The sequence below is a fragment of the Nuphar pumila genome, chromosome 5 (genome assembly GCF_984573655.1).
Source record: "Nuphar pumila chromosome 5, dmNupPumi1.hap1.1, whole genome shotgun sequence".
In the NCBI taxonomy this organism is placed as follows: Eukaryota; Viridiplantae; Streptophyta; class Magnoliopsida; order Nymphaeales; family Nymphaeaceae; genus Nuphar; species Nuphar pumila.
This window is the reverse complement of record NC_143253.1, coordinates 98,956,292-98,970,934: the sequence shown is the minus strand read 5'-3', so window position 1 is coordinate 98,970,934 and position 14,643 is coordinate 98,956,292. Positions and strand designations below refer to the sequence as shown.

The window sequence follows — 14,643 nt, the reverse complement described above, 5'->3', positions numbered from 1 at the left end:
CACTGAAAGCTCATTGATAGTGCATTTGGTGTCAATTTAGCAATTGGATTAACTTCTCCCCATGTTAGAATTTGGCACTCTTCATGGATCTTTGATTTGTTTCTTCTCATTTCATCGTCTATTTTCTCTATTTCTAGGATGTTCTGATAGATGAACAGCTGCAAAATAAAATAGTGACACCTAATGGGAAAGAGGACCGGATGGCTGAACTTAGGGAACGTGCTGTACGGCGTCAAAAACCATACCAGGTCTCATTCTATTTGAGATACTTGTCAATTGTTGTAATGCATTCACAATACCAGCATGTGGATTCTAGCAGTTTGCGTTTTATGTTTTTCAATTAAACTTGTTCTAACATTTTCTTTCTCCCTATCTGCTTTCCTATTTGGCAGATGCTTAATATTTGGACACTCAGGGAGTGTTTGGAATTGGAGTTCTCATTTCCAGATCTTCCTTTAAAGTATAATTTTGAAAGAATTGTGGATGATTTTGTCTTCATCTGTTTTTTACTGGAAATGATTTTTTGCCGCATCTACCAAGCCTCACAATTCATGAGGTTGGTCTTGAATTAAGTCTTCTTTTTCTTCTTCTTCTTCTTCCTATATGCATGCATATGAGCTTACATCTCTGCTTCAGTACTTGAATGCATTTATTGACATCCACATACCAATATTTGTCTAAATACATAGAAGATATGTCTATTAGTTCTAACCTTCATGTATTTACCTTATGTGAACCTGGTACATCCTTAAAAACACTTAGATATGTGTAAGAAGCTTAGGATTTCATAAAATTTCATTTGCTGTCTCGTTTCCATGTATGAAATCTTTTATTTTTGTTTCATAACTATCGGTTGATTAATGTACATTGTAGAAAGCCATCGATCTGCTTATTCATGTATATAAGAAGGAGCTGAAAAGTATGAGTGGCTATATCACTGATGCAGCCAAGGTAACTACTCAGCTGTTTACAGTGTGAATTAGGTCACGTTCTTGAATGTTTATGCTTCTTGAATGCCACAAAGCAAATGATATTCTGACAAATTTCCTTATTCAGATCAAAGAGAAGAAAACTCCGTTTTTGAAGTTAAAACGAGTAGAGCACTTCATACTGGCTATCGGTTCTTATGAAGATCAAATCTTTAAAAAAAGATTAGAAGTTAAAAAGGTTTGAACTCCACAATTCTACTTGTTAAATTGGGTATATACATTGTATGGATATCTTGAGATGCAACTATTGTTGGTCCAAGATCATGATTCAGAAACAAAAATCTTTTCTGGGTTATGTTTGTGTTGTATGCCCAGACAATTTATCCCTCAATACATTGTGTTGGGATATAAAGAATGGGATTGAGTGAAGCAAAAATATAAGAGTAAAAATGAAAATGTGCTTTTTATCTGCTGGTGGTTGATTTAAATTTTTCGAGATACTTGAACATGGTGATTCATCAAAAGCCCCTGCCTTAGTTCTTCCATTCAAGAGGATCATTCCTCTGGAGGGATTGGGGAGTTCTGCATTGAAATAATAATCCGATTTCTTCTTCCAAAGAACTCATTGACCCATTTCTTTTCTTATTACTATCACCTTGTGATGCCAACAAACTAGGTGTGTTCTAAACTTAAAACCTTAGGTCCACCATCACTAACCTACTAACAAACTAGCCTTAAAAGTAACGTTTGAACCATATCATAGGAGCACAGATCAGATGATACGCAATACCATCAAAATTTGGTTAAGAATATAAGCCATTTGTTGTTTGGGTTTGGTCCATACATAGTATCACCAGATTTTGGCTATATTGCATATCTCCTAACCAAGGCATGATTTTGAATGTCAAGTGCAAAAGCTAGGACTAAACCCATCCTGTCTACTAAGCTTAAAGAAATTTGGCTCTTCCATCCTTCTAAGCCTAGTTGGAGTCCCCTGAGAATTGTTTAGTTCATTTGGCCCATTAGATTTACCGCCTAAAGTGGACCTAGTTGTTGTCAAGATATTTAAAGAGGTCATGAATTCATTTATGCAAAAGTAGAAGAAATTCAGTAGCAAAACAATTTCATAGTTAATATGGTAGAATAGCATATGGATCTCTTTAACACTCTGATCTAAGACCACTAAATTCCAAGTCCGGTTGGTATTACTTTCCTTAGGGAAAGTATAGAGAGTTTACACTGGTAAACGTTTTTTTTTAGACTCAAATTCTTCAACAAAGTTCATCATTCATGACATACAAAAATAATAATTTCATGAGTATTCAATGATAAAAAAATAAAACTAACAAATACTTTACCGATCATGTTTTGCTTATTGTGCTTATGTACTTAGAACCTACAATTGTAATTATACATTTAACTTACTGTAGTGGGCTCTAAGATCTTAATATGAGTTTAGTTTTTGATACACAACCGAGGTTTGTACATTTAAATTTTTTTTTTTAACTTTCTTAATCTAACACTCACTCACAATAGACTCATTAGGTCGGTTATATCAGTTATAGCCATTTATGAGCATAGTAACCCATCTAGAACACCTTGGTTCTATATTGATGACCCGATCATAAACTATACCTTCTCAGTGATCCTCGTATCACTAGGCACTATAGTGAAATAACAAGGGAGATCCCACCGGTAGCTAGCCATTAGGTCATGATCAAACTTGGCATGGTTTATGCAACATCTTAACCATAAACCCTAAGTCATATCCTAAGTTTATTACCTTGAACCTTGCTCTCAAGTTCTTCCATGAGTATGGGTCTTATTCCCATTCTCAAAATCGTACTAGGGTTCACATTTTGTATCTTACTAAGTATGCAACGAGGTTGAGTCTCTATATCGTTAAATCATCGACGGTCGACTCTTTATAGTGGCTGCACTTTGGTCGCGAACCAGGTAGCCTTTTTCGGATGTCATCATTTTTGGAATTTAAGATGTTAAGCATGCTAATCTCAATTTAAATTCAACAACAAGACTATTATAACTCATGAGACTAAAGGCTAATTATAATCTCATTATTTAAAGATTATTATAACATAGATAGGTTGTCAAAAGACAATATTTTTTTCTAATATGTATGACATATCACGACTGTCATGTGCATATGATTATCTTGTTACAATTAACTCATGAATGATCATTCTATGCCGATATACAACCAATTATAACATGCAACGTGGCATGATTTATTCACAACTAAGATTACTCGTAATGTTCTTTACCTTAAATGTGAATGTTGAACTCTAATCGCAATCAAGTCTCAAGTGGTTCTAACAATAGAATCTGATCATCACATAAGTATGATTATATTAATACACATACATTATTTATATTTTGAAAAAATTACCAAAATACACTTTCGATGTGACTTCTGAGCCTTTGATTTTTTTGCCCTTGGTCTGATTAGAACTATAGGACAAAAAGATTTTTGTGTGATAAGAGTCTAATGCACCAAACTTCACTAAATTTTGAGTGCAAGATTAAAAGTTATGCCCATTTTACTTAATCAGATATTGGGTATATATAAGGGTAATTTGGTCATTTTAACTTTTATGATTTGACCTAACTAATCCTAGGTCAAAACAAAAGTTTGATCTGAGTTTAAAATACTAGGTTTACTGAACCTCGTCCTAATCCAAAAATTCATAATGAATTCGTTTACTAAAATGTGTGGATCTATATCCAGTTTGGTATAACTGGATTGAAATCAACTATTTCAACTAGGTTCAGTTTTGTCTAAGTCTGGGGCAAACTGGGCTAGCTTAGTTATCTCCTCGTCAAGAACAAACTGAATTGGATTCGGTTCAGTCCAAACCAAATCCATACTAAATTACAAACTGGATCTAGATCCTTTTCTGATCTAGATTCAGAATTGTTAGACTGGATCTAGGCCCAGTTTTGATATGCACCAAACACTGATCCATTAAGTTATGGATTGGATCAAGATCCAGCTATAAATTGGATCTAGAACTCATCCTAATAGTCTCGATCTAGATTTAGATTCATTTCTGATCTGGGTCAAGTGTTGTTCCATCCAGCTTCGTACTAGATCCCGACCTAATAATGTCTAGATTTGGTTCAACTTGGATCGATCTTGGCCAACTGGATTGAATTGGAGTTAGATCCAGTTTCGTCTAGTTCAAACCAGACCCAAACAGAGAAATGAGACCTTGTCAGACTTGACTCAGTCCAATTCGGTCAATCGAGTCAGATTTGAGACTCGTTTACTAGACTCGGTTTGGACTCACCCGAATCGAGTCGGCCTTGGTCAGACTATATTTAGACTAAGACGGTTTGGTTTACTTCAGACCAGTTTGGTCAGTTGAGACACCTCCCTATTTTTTAAGTCAGTTCGGTCTGGGTCTTACCCAGACTGATTAAGTTACTGGTAACCGGCCCGACTTAGTCTGGTTTACTACTAGACCAAGTCAGTCTTTCTCGACTTTATGGTCGAAGCAAAGGGTATTCCTCCCTCTGTCTCACCTTCTCCTAGTTGAGAATGGCACCGTCGACAACCATTGTTGGTGGTTGGGACTCTCTCTCTTGCCCCTCTTCCTCTCTTCCTTTCTTTCTCACTATTGGTAGCTACAACCTCTCTCTCTCTCTCTCTCTCTCTATATATATATATATATATATATATATATATATATATATATATATATATATATATATATGTGTGTGTGTGTGTGTGTGTGTGTGTGTGTGTGTGTGAATACCCTCTCCATTACGATACTGGCAGCCATGGCTGCTAACTATCGCTTTTCGAACTCGTCGACAACTTTGAGTGTTGTCCTCTTAAGAAAAACTGAAAAAAGAAGAAAAAATAGAATGAAAAATAGGCAGTTACTGACTATATTCCTCTTCTCTAAGTATCTCTCTACAAAAATTAGGTACTTAAGGCTTTGATGGTCAGTTAATTCTTTGAACTGCTCGTGTCTTTCTATCTTAAGGGTGAATACAACCGCTGCTAGCTCCAAGTCATGCATTGGTTAATTAACTTCATGCATTTTCAATTAACGAGATGCATAAGCTAGCACTCTGTCATACTGCATCAAAATGCAACCCAATCCCTTATGTATCACTATAAATAGTGAAACCCATAAGAACAAAACTAGAGTAGTGATCAAACACTTCTTTATCTCTCGAAAAGTTTGCTCATACTTGTATTTTCACTCGAACTTTGTCTTTCTTAGTGAGTTTGGTTATTGGAGCTGTCTGCATAGAAAATTCTCTCATTAATCATTGATAGTACCCTGCCAATCTAAAAAAAATACGAATCTCCATTGGATTCTTGGGTCTAGTATAATTGGTGACTGCTTCAATCTTCGCTAGGTCTCCTATAATTTCCTCTTTGGATACAATATGATCAAGGAAGGACACCTGCATCAACCAAAATGCACACTTTGAAATTTGGCGTAAAGCCAATGTTTTCTAAATGTCTATAAAAATATTCTTGGGTTGCTTCATCTTGGTTGAATAAAAAAGAATTTCATCGACAAATACCATCATGAACTTATCAAATATGGTCAGAAAACTATGTTCATCATATCCATGAAAGTAGCTAGTGCATTGGTTAGACCAAAAAGCATGACTAAAAACTCATAATGGCCATGTCTTGATCAGAAAGTTGTCTTAGCCATATTTCATTTCTTAATTTTCAGTTGATCCAACTTCGAGAAGCATGCAACTCTTTATAATTGATCGAACAAGTCATCATCAATCTGAGACAAGGAATATTCATTTTTTATGATCACTACACTGCCGATAATCTATACACATTTGGAGTGATTCGTTTTTTCGTTTTTTACAAATAAAATTAAAGCACCTCAAGGAGTTATCGAAAGTCATATAAAACCTCTCCAATCATTTTTATAGTTGCTCCTTAAATTTCTTAAGTTTTGCATGTCCCGTCCGATAAGCGACATTTGAGATGAGTGTTGTTTATTGGACAAGATTGATCTGGAACTCAATCTCTTGATCGGGAGGGAGACCTGATAGTTCTTTCGAAAAAACATTTGCATACTCTCAAACTATATCCATATCTAACTATATCCATATATGATATGGTGAGGTCGTGTCTCTCGTCGGTCTTCATGTAAACCAGAAATCCAATGCATCGTTATCAAACGTATTTATTAGCTTTCAAGCATGATATGATTGTCAGTATGAAACAATCAACTATGAAGGTGAAACTGATAACATTTTTTCAAAGGTTTAGGTGGTGTAACTACATGTTGTTCCAGAATAAAACAACACATGTGCTAAAATACCAGAAATATAGAGTGTACTTTCAACCACCTTAGGGTTGGCGAGAGCTTTTTGAAGAGCGGCCTCCTATGAGCGACCTAGTAATGTGATTTTGTACTTCGAGGCTGCATTGTTCCTTCGATTAGGTTGTAGGCAGTCATTGGCATAATGACTCATCTGCTGGTCTTTGGGTCACACTGGCTTTCGTGCCTCTGAAGACCACAAGTCTTGCATGAATTTTCAGAGTGGGTTGACTTCTAAGTCTTTTGCCTTTTAGCTTGATGGCCTCTCAAATTCCTGACTTGCTTATCTTGACTTTGACTACTGGTTTGACCTTCGTAGTGATTTTTGTGCTCTTGTTTGAACCTTTCCTTATATTGAAACTTCCTTCGAAGGGACTCAACCACATTGTTGTCATTGGGTTTGACCTCTTATGTCTTGGGTTTTCTTTTTCTTGGGGCTTTTCTTTTGTCGTTGGTTTCCAAAATTCATACCTTGAAGCATGGTCCATGAGCCAATTGTATTTCTTTATTTGCAGTGGGTCTGCCATTTTGGGTCTCAAACCCCTTTCAAAGCATTTGCACTTCTCGTTCTTGTTTGCCACTAAGGACTTAGCAAAATGAAAGAGAGTTAAATCATGCAATATATTGGGCCACATTCATATCCCCATGTTTTAGCTTCTTGAATTTTTCATCTTTCTCTACTTTCTAATATTTTGGAAAGAATTACCTATACAACCTACTCACAAAGGTGGACAAGGCAAATAAGTGTCCTGTTGTAGAGTATCTCTGATGGTTCTCCACTAGTGTTTTATATCGTTGGTAAGGTTTGATACTGCTATCCATGCCTTCTGATATTCAAGACATTGAATGACATTTAAGGTTTTTCCACTTGTATAAGCCAATTTTCTGCTATGACACGATCAGGAGTGCCATCGAAAAGTGGAGGTTGCATATTCTTTAACATTTTGACCTAAGTGGTCATGCCTGAAAAGACTTTTGGGGTTGTACTTATTGAGCTCAGGTGGTTTGCAAGAGCTCGTACAAGATATGATTTGTAGTATACTCAGGAGGTATCCCCATACTTTTTTCTTCTGAACTTTCCATCGATGATCATTATGGGATATCTATACTCTCTCTCCACCACTGCATCAAGCATGGCTTCTCGAGGTATAGAAAGATGAAAGCGCTCTCTGAGCTAGTACACCTCTCAAAATGTGAGACGATGAAGGCACCCTTTCGGATGGTCCGCCAAAACACTCGCTATCACCTGTCACTGCATGAGGTTGACTCACCTCACATCTGGTGGCTAAGGTATCCTTAAACAGATAGGATCTTCCCCTTAGAGTAGCCATATATACTATATTGAAATCATCACGTAATTGATTTTTATCATTATTTGAGTTTGCACAAAATTCCACTACATGTATTCATTTATGATACTTATTCAGTAAAAAAACATTATGTTTTATTAATAATACAATAAAGGAAATAAAACCAAATAAAACAAGGAAACAAAATTTTATAAGACATAATCGGATTAGACCAAACAAGACAAAACATCTATAGACAAAAAACATCGTATCACTCTTCAATCCATCCGAAGCTTACTTCTCTCCTTGAGTCTCGCATCCACTGAGGGTGTGACACACGAAGGGCACCTATATTGCTTGGAAGCAAAGGTGGGGTGTAGGTAGGTGAGGCAAGGGTAACATTGAGATCTTTATCCTTGCCTTCCTCACATAAACTCTCAGAGGTTATTCGTACCTATGTCAGTTTTGGGCCGCCTTCATTAACCTGTGCAGCATGTCATGCGACTTTTGTGGTCTGAATTGCCGATCTCCTTGTTTCTTCAGCTAGAAACTCAATGGTCGGGCCTAAAGTTCTTCTATTGGCTGCGCTCATGGAACATGTGTCATTCTCGTGCTGGAGCCATCCTAGACATTACTCGGGATACAAAGTATGTATCGGAGGGTGATCTTTTTGCAACTCTTCCTCGAGTCGTCATTCAATCACTCAATGTTCGCTCACGTAGGACTAGTGAGTCCCTTGCCTGTAGAGCTGTGGATGTCACCTCTGAGTAGTGTATTAGAAGGTTGTTTTGTCGATACACGTTTTTTTTCTCTTTAGCTATGATATATATCGGTAGAGGTCGTGGTGTCAACTCTCGTACGATTTGAGTCATGCTCGTCCATTGTGACAACAAATTCTTCTCTCCCTAGAACTTTCAATTTAGAAGGACGTAGTCCTATGCTCTCCGTTATTATTATGCTCGCTAGCCATTTATAATCACAAAATAACAGTCACTATTGTGTTTTTAGTGAGCAAAAACATACCATATTCATTGTCATTAAACTTGTTATGAATGATGTACCTTTTGTGTGAATTTGACATACAACTTTATAACACCCTGATCCGGGACCTCTAGAGTTCAGGTTCGATTAGTATTACTTCCCAGAGGGAAAATGTACAGTCATGATCATGATATTATATAGAATGTACATTTATGAGTTACTTTTATGCACATGTCGGTCATGATATGTCATATATATTTGGAAGAAATATTGTCTTTTGACATCATATCTATCTTATAAGTTTATCTCATTGTTGAATTTAAGTTGAGATTAAAGTGCTTAACCCTTTAAATCCTAGAAGTGGCGACTTGTGGAATGGGCTAAATAGTTTGCGGCCAGACTGCAGCCACCCTAAAGAGTGGGCTGCTGGTGATTTAACGATATGTAGACTCTACCTTATTGCATGCATAGCATGATACAAACTATGAACTTTTGTATGGTTTTGAGATTGAGAATAAGATCTATCGTGATTATTTCATGATGGCACTCGTGGAAGAACGAGTGAAACATGAGCTTGAGATTAAGGTTCAAAGTAATGAACTTGATATATGTCTTAGGATTTTATATTAACACAATATCTGTGACTCTAAATAACCATGGATGGTTGAAAGTTATCTATAGTTAGAATGCAACATAAACCCTTTGATCGGGACCTCCCGACTAGCTGTTGGTGGGGTCTCCTTTGTTGTTTCACTACAATGGCTAATGATCCGGAGATCACTAAGAGTGTATGGTTCATATCCAACCAACAATATAAAATTAGGGTATATGGGTTGCTACGACCATAGACGACTTTGATCGGTATAACCGACCTAGTGTTATAGTCTACTGGGAGTGAGTCTTAGATTAAGAGAGTTAATAAAAAAATTTAAATATACAAACCTTTTGATGTGTGTCAAAAATTAAAATCATTTATTGCTTATAAATATTTCTTACTGAGTTGTAGACTCACCTACTTTACAATTACAACGGTAGGTTTTATGTAGTGCAAGCAGAATCTACTTTAACTATGCAGCAAAGTATTTGTTAATTTTATTTTCTTGTCATTGAAAGCTTATGTAATTATTATTTTTGTATGTTATGAATGATGAACCGTATTGAAGTTTCTAAACATGTTAATATACAACAACCAATGATAATATACAATGAAACATGATTTATTCACAATTAAGATTACTTATAATATTTCTTACCTCGAATGTGAATGCTTTACTCTGGTCGCAATTGAGTCTCAAGTGGCGCTAACAATAAAATCTGATCATTACATAAGCATGTTCATATTAATACAGATAAATTATTTATATTTTGACAAAATTATCAAAATACCCTTCCCAAGGTGACTTTTCATACTTCGATTTTTGTGTCCTCGATTTGATCAGAACCATACGACAAGAAGATTTCCCTTTATGATACAAGTTCAATGCACTAAACCGCACTCAATTCTAACTTTAGAGTACAAAGTTATTCTTGGTTTACTTAATCATATAATGGGTACACACAAGGATGAAAAGTTTAGTATGAGTTTAGAATCTAGTCCTAATCCAACTGGGTTTGGATTCAAACTCAATTGAATTATCAAAAATCCATAATGGATTCGTTTACTAACAGATGTGGTTCCATATTTAGTTTAGTTTGGTATAACTGGACTGCACCCAACTGTTGCTACTGGGTTCAGTTTTATCTCATTTAGGGGCAAACTGGACTAGTTCAGTTCTTAGTCAGAAACAAACTAAATTGGATTCAATTTAGTTCCAACTACATCCATATTAAATTACAAATTGGATCTAGATCTGGATACAGTACAGTTAGACTGGATTCAGACCCCGTTCTAATCTGGATTCAACACTAATCCATTCAACTATGGATTGGATCTAGATCTAGCTATAAGTTGGATTCAGAATTTATCCAAATAGTCTCGAATTGGATTCGGATCCAGTTTTGATCTTGATCCAATACTGTTCCATCGAGCTCCATACTAGATCTAAACTCAATTTTCTTTGGATTCGGTTCGACTTTGATTGGTTTTGGTTAATTGGATCAAACTGGACTCAAACCTGGTTTGGTCCAGTTCAAACCAGACCCAAACAAGGAACTGAGGTCCTGTTAGACATGACTCGGTCTGGTTTGGTCGATTGAGTCGTGTTCGAGACTCGTTGACCAAACTCGGTCTGGATTGACCCGGACCAAGTCGGTCTTGGTCAGACCTGACCAAGTCTGGGTTCACACTTAGATCGATTTGGTCAGCCGGGACACACCCCCCCCCCCCCCCCCCTTTTTTTTTTAAGTCGGTTTGGTCTCGGTCTCACCCTGACTGATCCAGTTGCTTGTAACTGGCCCGACCTGGTCTGGTTTACCACCGGACCAAGTCGGTCTTTCTCGACTTCATGGTTGATACCGATGTTATTCCTGCCTTTGTCTCACCTTCTCCTGGTTGAGGATGGCACCGCCGACAACCATGGTGGCTGGAACAGAGGTCTCCACCCTCTGTCCTGCCCCTATTCCTCTCTTCCTCGATGAGAAAGGACACCGGTAGCCATGGTGGCTGCCGGCAGTGGGTTTATACCCTCAGCCCCTCTCTATCTATATATTTGAAATCTCTCTCCCTCCCGCTCGGTTACGATACCAGCAGCCATGGCTGCCGACTATCGTTTTTTGGACTCGCCGTCCGCCTTGGAAGCTTCCCTTTTAATGAAAACCAAAAAAGAGCAAAAAATAGGAGGGAAAAAGAGGTGGTGGTTACCTACGGTGTCCGTCCGCGATGCTCCGGTGGCTGCCTCCCTCTCTCTTTATTACTCATGCTCTCTCTCTCACTTACTGCAATCCCATCTCTCAGTCGAGTGGGGCAACACAGCAATCATGGGGGGCTAGGTTTATCCTCACCCCCATCCTGCGACGAGTGGGGCAGACAGCTGGGGAACCGTCTGCCCCATTCGTTCTGGATTTTATTTTATTTTTTACAATCTCCGCATGATATTATACTCTTGATAATTGTACTTACATGACTAGAAATGAGTTCAACAATATATTCTCAATGGTCTGTTTTACAAGTAACTGGAAACGGAACTAAACCACTTGCTTGTTATGTGCAGAATCTAATTGCAAAAATCATGCGCCGAAAGTCAGAAGAAGATGATCTTTATTATGAGGTTATAACCAAAGGATCCTGTTTCCACGAACTTCGTAGTTTGCATTTGCTAACTTGTGGAATTGCTTTGCTTTCAGCTGGAAGAATCAAAGACGGAAATTGTTGATGGTATTCCAAAAGTACGTATAAGCGGAAAAAGTAATATAACCCATAAGTGGGAAGTCATTGCAGAGTCAACAAAGATGCCTGTTGTTGAAACTTTTGACATGCATAAATCTGATGTACGTTTCACTATAAAACCTTAACCATTTAATGCAATCCAGTATTTATTCACTTTTATGCTTCTCTGATTCAGCAGTATTTTATTTCTTCGTGCTTGCACTTCACAGTTTCTGTAAATATTTTGCAATCCCAAGATTGTGCTTTGTCATAACTTGCATAGTGGTTCTCTGTTCTCCAGGCCTATGAGAACATGAAGGAGCTGGCTGCAATGCTCAAAGAGTTAATTCGCAAAAGATCCGAGCTATACAGTGATGACTATTTAAACAATGATAAGGTTTGTATATCTTGTTGCATTTTATGTTTCTCCATTTTCTTTATAATGTTGAATGCTATTGCACTTATTCTTTTATCCATGTGTTGTGGTTGTGGCTCACATTTACACCTTAGATACGCTTGGGCATGCATGGTTGGAAGCAAAGATATTATGAGCACAAATTCAATGCAAAGGGCACTGATGAAGTGGAAAAGATACGAAAAGAGCTCGTGAGTATTAAGTGTAAAAACCGAAAAATGTTGCTACTAAATTTTTTGTTTATCTTACAAAATATTTCAAAAAAAATAAAATAGGCAATTTGGGCCTAGATCCACATTTCGGATCTAGGACCCATAAAGGGGCAAGCAGTTATAAATAGTGTCAACCAAAAAGGAAATAAAAATAATAAAATAATTTTTTTTTTATAAGGTTAATCTGGGGATCCCCAGTTGGATCCATTTGGATCCAACTGTGGATCCATATCATTGGGGTTGGCTTATGGGTCTCGTGTCCGGACCCGAGCCGAGCCTTGTGTAACAGGGCTTATAAGTGTAAGGGCCAACCCGATAAGGGTTGCCCGATAAAAAAAAAAAAAAAAAGTAGAAGAAGGGGCAACCCGATAAGGGTTGCCCGATAAGTCTGGAGCAAAAGAGGGACTCAGAGGTTAGGGTTCTTAGAGAGAACCCTAACGGTATCGCATGGGGGAGGAGGCCTTGAGGCGCAGCCGCCGGCGGGAGGTTCGGCCCCGACCTTGTCGGGCTATCCCTTTCAAAAGCAGGGGGGGCTGTCGGGTGGGTTTCCCCCTCTTGCTTTTTGTTTCCCCAAAGTGCTCTCTCTCTCTCTCTCTCTCTCTCGCTGTGTGTGCGCACGCCGGAGGAAGGAGCCCATCACCGGCCAACCACAGGCGTCAAGGGCCCCTTGAGCATCTCCCTTCACGGCGGTTGGAAGGAGCGTCACCAGTCGGCACCCCTCTGCGACAGCCGTCTCCGGCCACCGGAAAATCACCGTAAGAGGTACGGGTCCCCTCTCATGGAAATGGATGATAAATCGAAACCCTGGTTCGATTTTGTGGTTTTCCTTAGGATGGAAACCCTGAAAAATAAAAATAAAGGGGATTTGGGGTCATCACTTTAGTTGATGGTGGTAGGCGACAGGCCCAGCCGACGCAGTCGGCTGGGCGTGGTGTTAGTTTTGGCAGGGACCCAACCGACCCGGTTGGTTGGGTACAGGTGCTGGTTGTGGCAAGGCCAGGGCAGGCCCAACCGACTCAGTCAATCGGCTGGGTGTTGGCCTGGGATCTCAGGTAAAGCAAAAAAAAAAAAACAAGGGGTTTTAGGTTCAGTATTCTGATGTTCTTGCTTGGCATTGATAAGTGCATTGACATCTTTGACTCGAATGTGACGTTAGTCATTTCCTTTTTTGTATGTTTCACAAATTTGATCAGCCTGTGCATGTTTTTCAATAGTGATAATTTTTGTTTGTCTGTAAAGGAAAAATCTGGAATTGTGGGCTTACGTTAAGAATCTTTCTTAAGGGGCTATGGGCTGGGTATCGGTAGTGGGATTCCTTTTATGTTAGGACCCATGGATAAAACCCTGTGTAGCTTCTTGCATATTCTGGAATAGTCTAAATGGAAGTAGGGGGAGAACTCTACATATGATTAGGGACACATCCGTGTCGGGTTCACGCTGAGTTGTTCCACCAAGTAACGGGTGTTTATGAACCTATGTTGGATTGCCTTTTCACAATGCAGCTTGTGCTTTGTTTAAGACTTCAACGATGTATGTTGGCCTGCTTATTTTTACCTTGTTGTCGTGGGCTGAGATCACACTAGGCTGATAGTACAGTTCATGTTCTTTCAGGATGGAGTTTCGCTTGAGATGGGCTTGAAATCATGTTATCCATTCACACTCTTGCTTTCTTTATTTTTCTTACATATGATTGAATATTATCGAAATAATGTCTTCATGGTACAGTTAAATTAGAGAGAAATCTGTAGTCTATTCCATGTGATGAATGACTTGCTTTTGGCTGGCTTGTGGTACAGATGTTACAGGAAAATATATACATAAATAGTTGTTAAACATGTAAGATGTTGTTTACTCGCAGCACACACATGCCCAAACTGGGTCTGTGTGTATTCTGTTGGGCCCGGCCGATAGGGTCGGCTGGGTTTCGCAGGATTAAAAAGAAATAATATATATACAGGATTTCATAAAGGGGATTTTCTTTATGCTGTTTAGGTCTTGACAGCATACACAGGCCCAGACCGGGCCTGTGCATATGCTGTCAGACCCAGCCGACAAGGTCGGTTGGGCTGGATTTGTTTATTAAAAAAATAAAATAAAATAAAATAACATATGATTCCTGCTTTTCTTCTTCAGTGATATATTGTTCGGTTTGACAGGAGGAGTATGAGTTTTTAATAGACGTA

At 38.3% G+C, this 14,643-nt stretch overlaps 1 pseudogene; it reads left to right on the top strand.

The window, feature by feature from the left end:
- The window catches only part of LOC149837897 (5'-3' exoribonuclease 3-like), a 33,598-nt pseudogene that overhangs the window by 3,741 nt on the left and 15,214 nt on the right, over nt 1-14,643 (top strand).